Source organism: Cervus elaphus, chromosome 29, assembly GCF_910594005.1.
Source record: "Cervus elaphus chromosome 29, mCerEla1.1, whole genome shotgun sequence".
Taxonomy (NCBI): domain Eukaryota; kingdom Metazoa; phylum Chordata; class Mammalia; order Artiodactyla; family Cervidae; genus Cervus; species Cervus elaphus.
Window position 1 is genome coordinate 41,568,628 of NC_057843.1, and position 16,755 is coordinate 41,585,382.

The 16,755-nt window shown below is 41.5% G+C and overlaps 1 long non-coding RNA gene across 1 annotated transcript in view; it reads right to left on the reverse strand.

The window, feature by feature from the left end:
- Positions 1 to 16,755, reverse strand: part of LOC122686267 — a 553,524-nt gene that overhangs the window by 505,078 nt on the left and 31,691 nt on the right. The window lies entirely within an intron of this gene.

Consider the following 16,755-nt stretch of genomic DNA (forward strand, 5'->3'; position numbering starts at 1 on the left):
TGTTAGCAGGTATGGCAATGACATGAACTCTCATTGTATATTTCCATTAGAACTCTTAGGTGAACAAGTATATTGTCAATGAGCAGCCATATTTTGAAAGCAATCTTTTTTCCTGAGCAGTAGGTCTCAACAGTTTGCTTAAAATATTCAATAAGCCATGTTATAAACAGATGTGCTGTCATTCAGGCTTTGTTGTTCCATTTACAGAACATAGGCAGAATAGATTGAGCACAATTCTTAAGGGCCATAGGATTTTCAGAATGGTAAATGAGCAGTGGCTTCAACTTCAAGTCATCAGATGCATTAGACCCTAACAAGAGAGTCAGCCTGTCCTTCAAGGATTTAAAGCCAGACATTGACTTCACCTCTCTAGTTATGAATGTCCTAGATGGCATCTTTTCCAATAGAGGGCTGTTACATCTACACTGAAAATCTGTTATGTAGTGTAGTCTTCTACATGAATTATCTTGGCTAGATTTTCTGGAAAGCTTGCTGAGGCTTCTATATCATCACTTGCTGCTTCGCCTGGCAATTTCATATCATAGAGATAGCTTCTTTTCTTAAACCTCATGTACCAACCTCTGCCAGCTTCAAACCTTTCTTCGGTAGCTTCCTTAACTCTCTCACCCTTCAGATAATTGAAGATAGTTAGGGTCTGTCTCTGGATTAGGCTTTGGCTTCCAGGGATATTGTAACTAGCTTGATTTTTGATCCAGATTTCTCCATATCAGCAATATGGCTGTTTTGCTTTCTTATCCTTTCTATGTTTATGTTTAATTTCCTTAAAAAACTTTAGCTTTGAATTTGCAGCTTGGTTAACTGTTTGGGGTGAGGGGCCTAGTGTTCAGCCTCTCCTGGCTTTTGGCATGCCTTCCTCACTAAGCTTAATCATTTCTGGCCTTTGATTTAAAGTGAGAGATGTGTAACTCCTTCTTTGACCTGAAAACTTATTAAAGACCATTTTAGGATGAGTTGACCCAATTATAATATGGCTGTGTCTCAGGAAATGGGTAGGCCCAAAGAGAGGGAGAGAGATGGCAGGTCGGCTGGCAGTTGGAGCAGGCAAAATACAAAAAACCTTTATCAAGTAAGTCAACATTGGTACATGGATGAAGTCTATCACACCCCAAATCAATTACGATAGAAAATCTAAGATCACCTATCACAAATCACCATGACCAATATCACAACAATGAAAAGGTTTGAAATGTTTTAAGAATTACCGAGATACAACGCAGAAACACAAAGTGATCAGAAGTTTTTGAAAAAACAATGTACCTATAGACTTCATTGATGCAAAGGTTGCCATGGACCTTCTGTTTGTTAAAAAAAAAAATGCAGTGTCTATGAAGCACGGTAAAGTGAAGTGCAATAAAACAAGGTATGCCTGTATATCTTATCAACTAGAGGCAAACTGGTTATTGTTTTGGCAGAAGTCGATTACAATGCAAAGCACCTAGCATAGAGTAGCATCTTTTATTCCTGTGCTGGAGATGAATACTTGCAAATAAATTCCTAGACAGTGATTATCTTTGTCTAAGAACTACGTGGTATCTGCTGCCTGAGTTGCAGTGGAGCTGCTATTAAAAAATGTGAATTTATTGTCTGACTCCTGGACTTATTAAAGTGCTTTCAGTGGAGACTTTAGAGAACTCAAAGTAAAATAAAAGGCCATCCCTTTCCATCCCAGAAATGTGCCCATTAATGTTGCTCAGATAATTCTGCATGTACTGAGTAGTGTTTCATCTTCCAGTATTATACAGAAATTAGAAGGACAACTAACCACCCAAGAAGCCTGCCTTATGAAGAAATGGTCTATCTTTGATTGACAGAGCAAGTTCAACCTGGAGTGGAAAAGTGAACAGCATATGCAGACCATCTGGAAATAAAGGAAGGAAAGTATACCTTTTGGAATCATGGGCTGATAATAACAGGAAGCTGAAGTGGCCATGGAAGTATGAGGACATAGGCAAGTTCAACTGAACCTCAAAAATGTGTGGATGGAAAACTGGTTAGGTGCACTGGATAAGCAGTCAAATTCTTTTCATCCCACATCCTGAAGAGAATCTTAGTTTAAAAAGAATATATAAATGTGTACTATTCTGGAAATGCTAAATGCTCTCAGTATGGAAACAAGTCATTTTGCCAAAATCTACCTTACTTCTGTCAGCCTTGCCTTTCCTTCACTTATCTCTAATACTACAAAATTCAGTGAGAGTAAAGCCTTGAGTAAGACTAAAGTTTATGAGGCTTCCTCTACTCGACAAAGTTCAACAATTGCACTTAGACAAATTGTTAATTGATGTGTCACTTTCAAATTCTGTTGTGTTGAAATGGCTTAATGCCCCTAAGGATTATGGACATCATAAGTACAACTCTCTGGGGATCTCCCATTCAACCCGCAGAGTGCTAGTAAGCAGCAAGGAGCAAAAAAAAAAAAAAGAAAAAAGCAGTATCCAAAGCAAAGCCACTTATTTTATTTCCAGTACTCTCTATGTAAGGCAATTGAAACTGAAGACAACATTCTCTCCTATCCTTTGCTTTTTTTCATAATCAAAATATACTAAGGTAAGGACACTTAAAAGCAGTAGGTTTTCTACAAGTGGATCACTGGCAATTGAATGTGACCCCACCAAAATGATTAATTTTACCATCACTTAAGGACAGAAAAAAAAATAATTTGATCTATTTATTTCAGTCCTTTCTTCAAGAATGAAAAACTCAACAATTAATTTTATTAGCATTCAGTTCAGTCCCTTAGTCGTGTCCAACTCTTTGCAACCCCATGGACTGCAGAATGCAAGGCCTCCCTGTCCATCACCAACTCCAGGAGTTTACTCAAACTCATGTCCATTGAGTCGGTGATGCCATCTGACCATCTCATCCTCTGTCGTCCCCTTCTTCTCCCGCCTTCTTTCCCAGAATCAGGGTCTTTTCCAGTGAGTCAGTTCTTCGCATCAGGTGGCCAAAGTATTGGAGTTTCAGCTTCAGCATCAGTCCTTCCAATGAATATTCAGGGTTGTTTTCTTTGGGATGGACTGTTTGGATCTCCTTGCAGTCCAAAGGACTCTCAAGAGTCTTCTCCAACACCACAGTTCAAAAGCATCAATTCTTTGGTGCTTAGCTTTCTTTATAGTCCAACTCTCACATCCATACATGACTGCTGGAAAAACCATAGCTTTGACTAGATGCGCCTTTGTTGGCAAAGTAATGTCTCTGCTTTTTAATATGCTGCCTAGGTTGGTCATAACTTTTCTTCCAAGGAACAGGTGTCTTTTTATTTCATGGCTGCAGTCACCATCTGCAGTGATTTTGGAGCCCCCCAAAATTAAACCTGTCACTGTTTCCACTGTTTTCCCATCTCTTTGCCATGAAGTGATGAAACCAGATGTCATGATCTTAGTTTTCTGAATGTTGAATTTTAAGCCAGCTTTTTCACTCTCCTCTTTCAATTTAATCAAGAGGTTCTTTCATTCTTCTTCGCTTTCTGCCATAAGGGTGGTGTCAACTGCATATCTTAGGTTATTGATATTTCTCTCAGCAATCTTGAGTCCAGCTTGTGCTTTATCCAGCCCAGCATTTTGCACAACGGACTCTGCATATAAGTTAAATAAGTAGGGTGACAATATATAGGAGTATGTCAAGGTTGTATATTGTCACCCTGCTTATTTTACTCCTTTTCCAATTTGGAACCAGTCTGTTCCACGTCCAGTTCTAACTTGCTTCTTGACCTGCATACAGATTTCTCAGGAGGCAGGTAAGGTAGTCTGGTATTCCCATCTCTTTCAGAATTTTCCACAGTTTACTGTGATCCACACAGTCAAAGGCTTTGGCATATTCAATAAAGCAGAAGTAGATGATTTTCTGAAATTCTCTTGCTTTTTTGATGATCCAACAGATGTTGGCAATTTGATCTCTGGTTCCTCTGGCTTTTCTAAATCCAGCTTGAATATCTGGAAGTTCACAGTTCACATATTCTTGAAGCCTGGCTTGGACAATTTTAAGCATTACTTTGCTAATGTGTGAGATGAGTGCAATTGTGTGGTAGTTTGAACATTCTTTGGCATTGCTTTTCTTTGGGATTGGAAAGAAAACTGACAGTTTTCAGTTCTGTGGCCACTGCTGAGTTTTCCATATTTGCTGGCATATTGAGCACAACACTGTCACAGCACCATCTTTTAGGATTTGAAGTAGCTCAGCTGCAATTCCATCACCTCCACTAGCTTTGTTCATAGTGATGCTTCCTAAGGCCCACTTGACTTCACATTCCAGGATGTCTGGCTCTAGGTTGAGGGATCACACCATCATGATTATCTGGGTCATGAAGATCTTTTCTGCACAGTTCTTCTGTGTATTCTTGCCACCTCTTCTTAATATCTTCTGCTTCTGTTAGGTCCATACCATTTCTGTCCTTTGTTGAGCCCATCATTGCATGAACTGTTCCCCTTCTATCTTTAATTTTCTTGAAGAGATCTCTAGCCTTTCCCATTCTATTGTTTTCCTATATGTCTTTGCACTGATCACTGAGGAAGGCTTTCTTATCCTTGCTATTCCTTGGAACTCTGCATTCAAATGGGTATATTTTTCCTTTTCTCCTTTGCCTTTCACTTTTCTTCTTTTCATAGCTCTTTGTAAGGCCTCCTCAGACAACCATTTTGCCTTTTTGCATTTATTTTTCTTAGGGATGGCCTTGATCACTGCCTCCTGTATAATGTCAGGAACCTCCGTCCATACTTCTTCAGGCACTCTGTCTATCAGATCTAATCCCTTGAATCTATTTGTCACTTCCACTGTATAGTCATAGGGATTTGATGTAGGTCATACCTGAATGGTCTGGTGGTTTTCCCTACTTTCTTTAATTTAAGTCTGAATTTGGCAATACAGAGTTCATGATCTGAGCCACTGTCAGCTCCTGGTCTTGTTTTTGCTGACTGTGTAGAGCTTCTCCTTCTTTGGCTGCAAAGAATATAATCAATCTGATTTCCATGCTGTCCCTCTGGTGATGTCCATGTATAGAGTCTTCTCTTGTGTTGTTGGAAGAGGCTGTTTGCTATGACCAGCGTGTTCTCGTGGCCAACACTCTATTAACCTCTGCCCTGCTTCATTCTGTACTCCAAGGCCAAATTTGCCTGTTACTCCAGGTGTAACAGGTGCCTTCCTACTTTTGCATTCCAGTCCCCTATAATGAAAAGGGCATCTTTTTGGGTGTTAGTTCTAGAAGACTTGTAGGTCTTCATAGAACCATTCAAATTCAGCTTCTTCAGCATTATTGGTCAGAGCATAATCTTGGATTCCTGTGATATTGAATGGTTTGCCTTGGAAACGAACAGAGATCATTCAGTCATTTTTGAGATTGCATCCAGATACTGCATTTAGGACTCTTTTGTTGACTATGATGGCTACTCCATTTCTTCTATGGGATTCTTGTCCACAGTAGTAGATATAATGGTCATTTGAGTTAAATTCACCCATTCCAGTCCATTTTAGTTCGCTAATTCCAAAAATGTGGATGTTTACTCTTGCCATCTCCTGTTTGACCACTTCCAATTTGCCTTGATTTATGGACCTAACATTCCAGGTTCCTATGCAATATTGCTCTTTATAGCATAGGACTTCATTGCCATCACCAGTCACATCCACAACTGGGTGTTGTTTTTGTTTTGGCGCCATCTCTTCATTCTTTCTCAAGTTAGTTCTCCTCTGATCTCCAGTGGCATACTGGGTACCTACCGACCTGGGGAGACCATCTTTCAGTGTCCTATCTTTTTTTTTTTTGCTTTTCATACTGTTCATGGGGTTCTCAAGGCAAGAATACTGAAGTGGTTTGCCATTCCCTTCTCCAGTGGACCACATTTTGTCAGAACTCTCCACCATGATTCGTCCATCTTGGGTGGCCCTACATGGCATGGCTTATAGTTTCACTGAGTTAGACAAGGCTGTGGCCCGTGTGATCAGATTGGTTAGTTTTCTGTGCTTGTGGTTTTCAGTCTGTCTGCCCTCTGATGGAGAAGGATAAGAGGCTAATGGAAGCTGCCTTACAGAGACTGACTGTGGGGGAAACTGGGTCTCCTTCTGATGGGAGGGGCCATGTTCAGTAAATCTTTAATCCAATTTTCTGTTGAAGGGTGGGGCTGTGTTCCCTCCCTGTTGTTTGACCTGAGGCCAAACTATGGTGGAGGTAATGAAGATAATGGGGACCTCCTTCAAAAGGTCCCATGCATGCACAGGTACACTCAGTGCCCCCGAACCTGCAGCAGGGCACTGCCAACCCATGCTACTGCCAGAGATCCCTGGACATTCGAGGTGCTGGAGTGACAGTTGTGCAGCGCTGGAGCAGCTGTGAGGAAATGCCCTATATCCAAGGGTAGAGAAAGCCCAGCAAGATGGTAGGCACTGGAGCAGCGACTTCACAGCCCTGGAGCAACTTTGAGGAGATATCCCATGTCCAGGGGCAAAGGAGAAGCCCCAGTAAGACAGCAGGAGGGGCAAAATCACATTCAGAATCAAACCCCATATCTGCCAGAGATGCTTAGAGAGCTCAAAAATACCTTGAGCGCACCAGGACCCAGAGACCCCTCAGAGACTGAGACAGAACTGTGCTTGGGCATCTCCTGAGGAGGTACAGGTCAGCAGTGGACTGCTGTGGGGGCAGGGGCTCTGGGTGCAGTAGACCTGGGTGTGGCATAAGCCCTCGTGGAGGAGGTCTCCATTAACCCACCAGAGAGTGGCCAGAACTTACACAGGACTGGGGAAACAGTCTCTGGGAGGGCACAAACAGAACTTTGTGTGCACCAGGACTCAGGAGAAAGGAGCAGTGACCCCACAGGAGACTGACCCAGACTTGCCAGTGAATATTAGCATTCAGTTCAGCTCAGTTCAGTCACTCAGTCGTGTCCGACTCTTTGTGACCCCATGAATCGCAGCACGCCAGCCTCCCTGTCCATCACCAACTCCCGGAGTTTACTCAAACTCATATCCATCGAGTCGGTGATGCCATTCAGCCATTTCATCCTCTGTTGTCCCTTTCTCCTCCTGCCCCCCATTCCTCCCAGCATCAGGGTCTTTTCCAATGAGTCAATTCTTCACACGAGGTAGCCAAAGTATTGGAGTTTCAGCTTCAGCATCAGTCCTTCCAATGAAGACCCAGGATTGATCTCCTTTAGGATGGACTGGTTGGATCTCCTTGCAGTCCAATGGACTCTCAAAAGTCTTCTCCAACACCACAGTTCAAAAGCATCAATTTTTTGGCACTCAGCTTTCTTTTTCTCCAACTCTCATATCCATACATGACCATTGGAAAAACCATAGCCTTGACTGGATGGACCTTTGTTGGTAAAGTAATGTCTCTGCTTTTTAATATGCTATCTAGGTTGGTCATAACTTTCCTTCCAAGGAGTAAGCGTCTTTTAATTTCATGGCTGCAATCACCATCTGCAGTGATTTTGGAGCCCCCAAAAATAAAGTCTGACACTGTTTCCACTGTTTCTCCATCTATTTGCCATGAAGTATGGGACCAGATGCCATGATCTTAATTTTCTGAATGTTGAGCTTTAAGCCAAGTTTTTCACTCTCCTTTTTCACTTTCATCAAGAGGCTCTTTAGTTCTTCTTCACTTTCTGCTGTAAGGGTGGTGTCATCCCCACATCTGAGGTTATTGATATTTCTCCCGCAGTCTTGATTCCAGCTTGTGCTTCCTCCAGCCCAGGGTTCTAACAGGATTAGAATTTAACAATAGAAAGATCCTACCAGACCCACTCCCATAATTTACATTCTAAAACATCAGGATTAGTCAGGTTTTCAGGAAGGAGAAACTGTCCTCAAGCTGGATACATTGTTGTTGTATAATCCTTAGTACAGAGTTTAAACTGAGTTGTGTTTAAACTGAGTTCTGACCTTAAAGAATAAAAATCCGTTTTATGTAGAGGGAAAAAAAAAAAAAAGTTTGTCTTTTCCTCCTCCTCAAGAACCCCAGACCCCTCTCTCCTTGGGGACCCCCAGACTTCTTATCAACCTGCCTAGGAATTGACCCAATCCTAGAGGTTTCTTTTTCTAGAAAGACTTCCTGTGCTCCCATCTGCATTAGGCCCTTTCCTCTGTTCTCCCAGAGACTGGGTATGCCCCACAATGCTAGAGCAAGCAGACTCTTCTGTAATTCTTTGTCTCCAGGCCTGTCCACCCCTCTAGACTCAAAGCTCACGGACCAGAAACTCCAGTCTCTGTCATTAGCTCCTGCCTGCACACCCAGTGAATAGCTAGTGGATGCTCTATAAATATTACATATTTTAAGATCGTCCCCCACATGATGTCATTTCTGGAGCATATGAAATCCAATAGACAGCAGAACAGAGACTTGAAATTGGGACTATTACAGAAAATCCAGGTGTACAATTATTGTAACACAATACCTGCTGGGTGCCATGTGATTTATATGGATTTCAGAACTCAAAGCTGTCCTTCCCCTCAGAGAGCTCACCCTACCTAACAGATATTTTTGGATAATGCAAACTGAAACAACGTGAGAAGCCCGAGTGCCCACTGCCCACTCCTCCCACACAGGTCATCTGGGGGCTCATTCAGGAAACTCTATCTTCATTTCTCACTAAACAGTGAGTCTTGAACTTTGGGGATTGTGGTCTGTCCATGGAGAGAGTAACAAGTCTCAATCACACAGATAGGAATAATATCCAGGACCTTGTCACTCCTGACTAGGAGGCTCTGTGTGAGCAGGAATCCATTCAGTCACATTGTTCCAGTGGTTTGCTTTCCAACAAGTTCTCATCACTCATGATGGTCCTCAGTCTCCATTCCTTTATTTTGTAAGGAGGTCCCTATGCTCTCCTCAGTGTTTCTGTCACCAGTGTCTCCTCCTCCCTCTGCATCCACACAAAGACGGAAGCTCACAGCACAGGTTCCTTCTGTCCCCTCTGAAGCAAACCATCAAAGTGCATGTTCTGATAAGAAAAAACATCCTGAAAAGCTCTAGCCTTTTACCAGGTTTATATTTTCCTTCTCCCAAGACTCAAGAGGCCCCCAGTACACTCAACCCCACCTCCTTCTGCCTTAAACCCTCATTTGTCAATTTCTATGGGTCTCTGAACATTTCTTCTCTGTTTGCAGATACAACAAAGCAATTCTGCCAGGTGTGCAAGGTGACCCCCTACTGGTTAAGAGGATCCCAGCAGGCTTCCTTCCTCATTCCTTGTCACCATTCCAGAATACCTGGGAGCTCCAGCTCTGAGCCTCATTCTTTACATGTGTAAACTGGAAATAACAATCCTCATGCATCTGTGAGTCAAATGAGACAGTGCAAAGGACATTTGAAAACTGCCAATTGTAAATATTGCATAGAAGACAGAATTTGTAGGCAAAGGTCCTTTAAGTGGCAGATCAACTGGGAAATTGCCTTGTTACTACAAGAGACACTAAACCATCACTGGTTAAATAATGCAGTAGATAGAAACATTCAGATTTGTCAAAGTACCTCTCAGGAAAAGTATTACATGTGCTTAAAGCCTTTTACAACCTACTTGGAAGAGAGAGAACAGGACTCTTCTTGGGACATGCCAAAGAGACCACAGATGGACACTATACTACCTTCTAGGGAAGGTGGGGTTGTTTTCTGCAGAACTGCTGTTTTGTTGAGTAGGACATGGAGGCTTTCTCAGAGCTGAATGGCCCTGGACCATCAAGGAGCCACTGGATGCTGCTCGAGCATCAAGGAGCTCGAGCAATCAGAAGCTCCTTCCCACCCGTCCTTCTGACTATACCAACTTTCTTTCTAAATAGGGGTTTAAAAATTTAAAGGCTTCAGTGACCCCCCAAATTATTAGCCTACCTTAACTGTCTCCATGTCTCCTCACTTCCAGGTATACCTGTCAGTGCAAAGTGGGGACTGTCCGTATAAAAACAGTAAACAGCAGCAGCCCAAGGGCGCAATGAGATGGGTAGGGAAAATCTCTTCCGGTTAGCTCACTAAAGAAACCTTTCAATCTGTTTTCAGGGACAAGAGTTAGACCCACACGTTACATTATCTGAGTTCTAGTGAGGTGCTTTGGCATTGCATATTGTCTTGTTGAAGGTATGAGAGCATGTTGCACTGTTTTAGAACCTAGATACGAGGGGTTACATTAGCATATTATATTCTCTTTGGAGTGGATCTGTTTGCAGAGCATCTTCAACAGGATATTGTACACAGTTTCTTCTGTCATGTTATTTTCAGGCCTACCAGAGGCTTGCAGTTTCTCATCCAGGCTCTCAAAGGGAACCTACAGGTGATACACAGGAATTGAATGCATTCCTCCTCCCCCTCACCCACAATTGAAGCCTATTTCTTCTATAGCGCTTCACAATGCCCATAAAAGCCTAGATAATTGTTTGAATTCAATAAACTCTTCACAAACATTAATGGGATTTTTCCAGCAGTCTGAGCCCCATCATGAAATTTGATTTCTTCTTCTCCCCACCCCCTTGGTCTCATTGTAAGCTGCTCATGCTCTATATTTGCATGAGCCTCCAATTACAGCTTGGGTGTGTTCACGCTCCTGGGACTCCAACAGGTGTGTAATGGTGCTGTGCTGAGCAATGTCATCCAGGTAAATTCCCAACACATTTATGCAACTATGCCCCAACTACTCTATATTTGAAAAGTTTACACCCAAAAATAGTCCAAGGAGTTGGGTCTTCTTTAAAGGGAATAATATATAGATGTTGTAGCTTATTTTTTCACTCTAAATTTTCATATTAAATGCACAGAACTATTCTGTTTCTACCCTGTAAACCAAGTAAAATCCTATATAATTTTGAGGAAGAGGGATGGGGTGGGGAATGGAGGCATTGGCTATGCTATATGTATTAAACCCACTAAATTTAATTACAGCAAGTCTTGTTAAGCATTCTTATTTGCATTATCCTGCCTCCTTGGACACTGAATCTGTGAGTTATGTGAGATCTCATACATATATTCTACCTTAATTTAAGTTTCTCTTCTAGTTTTATTGAGATATAATTGACATATAACACTGTTTAAGGTGTACTGCATAATGGTTTGACTTACATACATCATGGAATGATTACTGCAATAAGTTTAGTTACACCTAACATCTCATATAAATACAAAATTAGAGAAAGAGAAAAAAATTTTTTTCCTTGTGATGATAACTCTTAGGATTTACTCTCCTAACAAGTTTCATATATAACATACCATTCTGCCTTAATCTTAAATTCTAGCCCAATTTATGACTCATCACCTCAAGTGAGAGAATGAATGATGATATCTGCTACAACACTGAGTAATTTTTCCTCATGACTTAGCCTCCAAGTGGCCATAAATGTGTTTCTGGCATTAAGAACCACTCAAATGTGTGAATTCAACACATTTTTATTTGAAACTAACAAAAACCATAATTGGAGAGATGGTGCGCTCTCCCACATTAGCAAAGGGTTGATCTACAGAAGTTGCCACCCCAACTTCTGTCATCAGTTTCTGTGGAAGACTACAGTATTCTAAAAATCAATTGGAATGATCCAAATGAGATGAATACCCCAGCTGCTTAACTGGAATATCCAACTGCAGCTTAGTAAGAATTATCCCTAGTTAATTCTTTCACTTACATTTAGCAATTATTTATTGAGTTGATATGGTCTACTGGGGAAGAAATAGAATGCACATCTGGAATTTTGAGTTCTGGTCCCAAACACTACATAGGAAACTATGTGAGCTTAGTCAATCACTTAACATCTCTGAATCTACTTCATCATTTATAAAAGGACAGACTATAGCTCACAGGGTAGTTGTGAATTTCAAATAAGACAATAGATTTGAAACTGCCACCAGTAAATTACCAAGCAATTATTATTTCTGTTGTTATCATAACAGTCTCAAGACACTGAAAGCCATGTAAAAAGTGTTTAAAGGTCAAGAGCTCTCAAAGCAGACTGCCTGGGGACAAACTCCAACTCTACACTTACTACCTATGGGAATACAGGCAAGGCACTTAATCTTATGTCTGTGAAATGGGGCCAAGCAGTACCTTATTTATAGGGCTGTTACAAGGATTGAATGAAATAAAACCTACAGAGCCCTAGACAATTCCTAGAACATTCTATGAATGTTCATTTTTATGATTCCACCAGACCATTCCAGCAGAGACTCAAGAATGAGGCTATTAGACAGACAGACAGACACATTCTATCTTGCCAGCTTCCATCAAGACTGGTAAAAGACAAATAAAACTTTGGGAGAGGAAAAAAAAAAAACCTTTGGGAGAACTCTCAAATGTCCCCTTTTCCCACTTCAGTTACCCACTGCTCTATCTTTGTTGTGTTTCCTAAAATTCAAATGAGAGGGCAGGGTGCATAAAATCTCTGATCTGAAAGGCTGTGCTGCTACCGTACATACAGTTGGTCTCCATACCTATCAATTGAAATTTCCATTCAGTGGGTTAAATCCACAGATGTGAAGCCTGCTGATGTGGAGGGCCCATTGTATTCATCATATTACACCATTTTATATAAGGAATTTGAGCACCTAAAGGATGTTGGTACCTTCAGGGGAAGAAAGCAATCCTCCGTGAAGGCCAAAGGAGAGCTGTATGTTTTTTGCAGGGGATATATAAAGAAAACACATTGGTGCTTGGGAGCTTGCAATTCAATGCTCACAAGAAAAGTGAAACAACAAAATTAACTCAGTGTCAGAGTATCTGCAATGCCGTGTATGTTAAGTATTGGAATCTTAAAGATACTGAGGCATTCAGAGAAGGGCGAGATCAAACCAAAACTATTTCAGACAGTTCATCTTCATCCCAGGGCCTTCACAAGGAGTCTGAGAACCCATAACATAGAGATTCTGGATGGAGGAGTGATTAAGTCCAATAATAATAAGAGTCGGTGAAGATTACCCCACCCACATGCAGCCTAGCTTTGTCTGAACATGGACTGTAGTGACTTTCACTGTCAGAGAGAAATGTGGCCATACAGGGCTAGAACAGAGCACTAAGACATACTACACGCTGCCCAGCAGTTCATTAGAGGAATCTGAAGAGCACAGTAAGTTTCTTGAAAAACTCTTTTGTGAGAGCTCTATACATTCACTGTAAAGTGAAAGTGTTAGTCACTCAGTGGTGTCAGACTCTTTGAGACCCCATGCACTGTAACCCACCAGGCTCCTCTACCCATGGCGTTTTCCAGGCAAGAATACTGGAGTGGGCAGCCATTCCCTTCTCCAGGGGATCTTCCCGAGGCAGGGATCAAACCTGGGTCTCCTGCATTGCAGGCAGATTCTTTACTGTCTGAGCCACCACGGTATGTGCTCATAAAGGGGACCTTCATCACGTGGCTTTAATATTTTGGATGTTGGTCTCTTAGGGAACCATTACATTTACAAAATTCACATGTTGCATCTTTGTAATGAAATGACAAGTTCTAAAGGAGGATTTTTTTTTTCAAGCCCATCTCTGTTAATTGAACTTTTACATGTTTCTGGATCACTTACAAGTTCACACACTAATTCTGAATGTGTGACAGTAAAGAGTATAGTTTGGTATGAAGAAATGTTCTAGCCAGCGTCTTCAGATACACTAAAAATGACCTCTGTTTCTCGAATGCTTTTCACCTAATATTAAAGGGAGGAAACATCTGCCTAGTTTGAGTATGCAAGTCTCTTGAGGAAGTATCATCATCTTAGAGGCCCTCCCCTTTGTCCCCTTCTGTCTTGCTGGCTTTGTGTTTAGAGAGTACTGTCACCTGGGGAGGACCCCTAGGTTCATGCATTCATGTGTAATCCCACTGTAGTGGCCCTGGTACACAGGTGAATTTCTGCATGAGCTCCACAGATACCCCAGTTATGAAGAGAGCACTTTTAAAAAGGAATGTTTGAAATGCAATTTTGTTGCATCTTCTTGATGACCTATTCCTTTCACTAAATTTGCTTGTCAGTTCCATAACAGAAGTGAAAACAGAAACTATTTGGCATCCAATTACAACAACAACATAAAATAATGTTAAACAAAAATGAAAACAGAAACTACTTGGCACGCAATTACAACAAAAAAATATATTAAAATTTGAAGGGATCTGAAAAATATTAGTTTCCCCTTGTGGCACACACCTCTAGCTGTTCATCCATCAAAATCCTTTTTTGCTTTGAGCACATAGCCAGACTGTGATTCCAACATCCCTTTTCATTAGGTATGATCACAGGTCTAAGGTTTCTCTATGAGAATCAGAAAGCAGCAGAAATGATATCAAGCACCAGGCTTGACCTATAAAAACCCCTTAACATTTGATTCTCCATCCTCTTCCCTTCCAGTTGACTAGTAAATTGATCTCCAGGTAAAGTGGCCAACCATCCCATTTTGCCAGGAGTTTTCCAGTTCTAACGATGAAATTCTCCCATCCCAGGAAACCTTTTAGTCCCAGGCAAACTGAGATGGTTGGTCAGCTTACCTCAATGTGACCTTAGAAGTTATATGCTAACTTCAGAGAGTAGAACCACTGTCAAGCTGGGCCCACAAGTAGCTACAGGGAGGAGAGTTGCCCTGCTACAAGCAAGACTTCAGCAAAAAACATAACAATCTTCTATTTTATCGTGCCATTATATGTTTTGATTTTTTTACAGTGACATGGCCTACTCTGATAAATGCCAAAAGGAGAAAGCAGAGCCATGTCTAAGTAAAACAGCAAGAAAAAAATCACAGGGGGACTTCCCTGGCAGTCTAGTTAAGATTCCAAGTTTAGAGTTAAGACTCTGAGTTTCCAATGCAGGAGGCATGGGTTTGATCCCTGACTGGGGAACTAAGATCCTGCATACCATTTAGTGCAGACAAAAAAATAGAATAAAAAATTATAAAAGCTAAAAATAAATGTTAGGGATAAATCGATGAGGAAGATTAAGAGGTAAAAACTTCTAGTTGTGAAATAAATATCACAAGTATGAAATATATAGTGTGGAGAGTATAGTCAGTACATAATATCTTTGTATGGTGATAGATATTAACTAGACTCACTGCGGTGATCATTTTGAAATGTATAGAAATTACCAAATCACTATGTTATGTAACAGGAACTAATATGGTTTGTAGGTCAAAAATACTTCAAAAATAAACAAACTTATAGAAAAAGAGATTAGCTATGTGATTACCAGAGGGTAGAGGTGTGGGGAGGGGGAACTGGTTGAAGGCAGTCCAAAGGTACAAACTGCCTGATGTAAGATAAGTAAGTACTAGGTATATAATGTACAACATAATAAATATAATTAACAGTGTGTGTGTGTGCTCAGTCATGTCTGACTGTTTGTGACTCCATGGAGTGTAGCAAGCCAAGTTCCTCTGTCCACAGGATTATCCCAGCAAGAATACTGGACTGAGTTGCCATTTCCTCCTCCAGCGGATCTTCCCGACCCAGGGATCAGACCCAAGTCTCCCACAGCTTCCGCATTGCAGGTGGATTCTTTACCATTGAGCCACCTAGGAAGTCAATAATTAACGGTGCAGTATGCCACTCATAGAGAGAGAGAGAGAGACAGAGAGAGAGTCCCTTGGACTTCAAGGAGATCAAACCAGTCAATCCTAAAGGAAGTCAACCCTGACTATTCATTGGAAGGGCTGATACTGAAATGGAAGCTCCAATACTGTGGCCACCTGATGTGAAGAACGGACTCACTGGAAAAGACCTTGATGATGGGAAAAATTGAGGGCAGGAATAGAAGGGGGCAAGGATGAGATGGTTGGATGGCATCACCAATTCAATGAACATGAGTTTGAGCAAACTCCAGGAGACAGTGAAGGACAGGAAACCTGGAATGAAGTCCCAAAGAATCAGACACGACTGAGAGACTCAACAGCAGCAGCAGCAGTTACCTTGGACTTAACATACCCTGGATGAATTTGTGATCTACCCCCACAACCCTCCTCCACGTGCTGTCTTCCCCATTTTAGCTGATGGTAACTTCATCCTTTGATTTTTACCACCAGGATTTTATTTTATAATATTGAGTTGGCCAGAAAGTTCATTCAGATTTTTCCATAAGATATTATAGACAAACCCAAACGAGCTTTTTAGCCAACCCAGTATTTCCTCACTCAGTTATGCATATCAGCGGGTCTCTTGCTGTTCCTTGAATTTGCCAACAAGTCTCCACTCTTCCTTGGGCCTTTGCACAAGCTGCTCTCTGCCTGTGGATATCCCCCAGATAAGGCATAGTTAATACCTTACTTCCTTCCAGTCTTGGATCAGATGTCACCTTTATAAATGAGGCCTCCTACAACTACTCTATTAACAATTGCAACTCCCAGCATTCTGAATGCAGTTACCTTGCTCTGATTTTTCAGTATCATTCACCATGTTTTAACATGCCATATCATTCACTTGTGTGTTATAACCATTTTTTATTGCCTATCTTCCACAATGAGAATGTAAGCCCCATAAAGGCAAAAACTTGGTTTGTTTCATTGACTGGGATACCACAAGTCTCTCAAACACTTGCTGGGTTGTTATCAGCACCACGTTTTATTTGTTAAATAAGTGAGCACCTATTTACTGAACACCTACTGTATGTCAGCTGTTCCGCTAGACCTTTAGGCTACAACCTGAACAGCGGACCTGAGCCCTGCTCTCCTGCGGCTCACAAACTAGCTGTCATCCTTAAAAGGACAACTCCGCACACTCAGCTCAGATAGCTCCATGGTGTTACAGAAACAGGAAAAAGGATACATAACCAACTCTAGTAGGGTGCAATGTAGGAGCATGCAACAGAGAGGT